Genomic DNA, 2,102 nt, shown 5'->3' with positions numbered 1-2,102 from the left:
GTCTTTTATAGTGTTTTTTTTTTTTATTTTTTAAACACATTGCTTTATGCTGTGAGGCCTTGTGCAAAATTAAGCCTCTTCATCAGCATTGTTCTCTGGTGCTAAAATAACAGTAGGTGCTGTGGAAAAGTTTGGTGAGTTCTGAGAAAGCCTTGCTGAAAATGGTACAGAGCCATTGTTCTACTGTTTTACTGCCAGTTTTTTGTGCCTAGTCAGACTTCTGATAACCAGATGGGTGTTCCTTCCAGGAGAACCACATATGAAATACTCCTGGAATATGTCACTTATTTATTAACTGGTCATGTTCATAATGTAGCTATTGAATTCTCTTTCAGAATGCACTAACCACACGGTGACGTGGCACTCATGTTCCTGGAGAAAGCACCTGGTGAAGGTGTTAGAGATGGCTGACATTGCGTCCTTGCCTCTGTGTGTGCAGGTGAGAATACAGAGCACCTTTCAGTCTCAGCATGGGAGTTCTGGTAATCATCTTTTTGGTTTTGTCACTAATGGCATTTAAAATCCTATTCTATGAAGTAGAAAGACAAAGCAGAAAAAGCTAATAGGGAATAATTTCTACACTTACTACTTCTTAAATTGTAGAACATGAATGGAACATCATACTTCGTACAGATAAAATAACATGTCATATTCATAAATGAAGTAAGCTCTAAGTGAAATGATCAATTTCTGTTTCGAGAGATCTTAAGAAAGTTTATAGGAAAATTCATTTGTGTTTGACAGGTCCATGAGTTTTACAAATTTCACAGATAAAAATTAAAATAATTGAAATGAAAAGAATACTTTATATCCCTGATTATATCTTCAGTATATAGATTAAGATGTTGATGGCAGTTTTACAGGGCCATATTTCTTGAACTCTTGAGAACACTTCTATCTTATTATTATGATTATTATTATTTTTTTTTTAAGCAGCCTTAACCATGGTGTGGTGAACTGGAAAAGGGATACCTTGTAGTTCAGTTGCAGGTCTTGATCCATATGGCCTTTACTTCTGTTCTTGGCCCAGAGCAAGCTTAATCTCTCTGTTTCAGTTTCTCATCTGTGAAAAAGAGATGAAACATTTCCTTCTTATATTCTTTATCCACTTGGTTTTGTGAGCTCTAAAGAAAAGCAAATGTCTTTTACTTTGTGGATAAGCAGTATGCTGTATGATGCAGACTGGAATTTGAATGAGTTTCTTGAGCTCAGAAGTTCTTGTGACGTGAGGAAATTCACTGACAACTGCAGTTTGCTATCTTCAAAATTGAAATAAAAAGCATGACTATAATGCAAGGTATTAATATGGTTTTACTGCCTTATACAGCAATGCAGTTCGATACACCACAGGATTTTTATTACTGCAGTTCAACCTGATTTCCATAGGCAGATGATTCTCTCCCATGCAACATGATCAGGATAAAATATTTATTTAATGTGCTGCTTCCTGAGCAAGTCTTTTTCTTTGTATTTTGTATCTGACTGACAGATTAGGTTAAATACAGTGTTTATAGAGAAACCAATTAAAAAAAAAATCTGCTACATATTTCAAATGCAGGCATCATAAAAGAGAAATCTGCTGAGCTCTATTTGTTCTTTTGTTCTTTCTTTATATGTCCAAGGAGAAGGGGAAATTATTTCCATTCCAACTAAGGTTCTCCGGTTAGACTAACTGTTCTTTTGCCAATGGCTACATTAGTTGGGATATGAGTCTCAGGAAATTTAATATACATTCCATTTTTTTCCTTCTCCTTTTCCTTCTCCTTGTTCAAGAGACTAATAGGGGGAGTCCCCTGGCATTCAGTCTTAGCGAGTAAAGGAGTCCAAGAGAGCTGGTTGCTCTTCAAGAAGGAAATCTTAAGGGCACAGGAGCAGGCAGTCCCCCTAAGCTGCAAAATGAGCCGGCGGGGAAGAAGACCGGCGTGGATGAATAGGGAGCTATTCTTGAGGCTCCGGAAGAAAAAGAGAATCTACCGCCTGTGGAAAGAGGGACAGGCAACTCAGAATGAATACAAGGAAGTCATTAGGATGTGTAGAGGTGAAATCAGAAAGGCAAAAGCCCATCTTGAATTTAACCTGGCCGCTGGGGTGAAAAGGAATAA

General features: G+C 37.3%; 1 long non-coding RNA gene across 1 annotated transcript in view; it reads left to right on the top strand.

Annotated features, from left to right (window-relative positions):
- Positions 1–476, top strand: part of LOC109364103 — a 56,886-nt gene extending 56,410 nt beyond the window's left edge. Inside the window, exon 3 of the long non-coding RNA XR_004162147.1 lies at positions 336–476. This is a non-coding gene — a long non-coding RNA (uncharacterized LOC109364103). The remainder of the gene's footprint in view (positions 1–335) is intronic.
- Positions 477–2,102: the final 1,626 nt, after the last annotated feature.

Source organism: Meleagris gallopavo, chromosome Z (assembly GCF_000146605.3).
Source record: "Meleagris gallopavo isolate NT-WF06-2002-E0010 breed Aviagen turkey brand Nicholas breeding stock chromosome Z, Turkey_5.1, whole genome shotgun sequence".
Lineage (NCBI taxonomy): Eukaryota > Metazoa > Chordata > Aves > Galliformes > Phasianidae > Meleagris > Meleagris gallopavo.
This window is presented reverse-complemented; position numbering and strand designations above follow the sequence as displayed.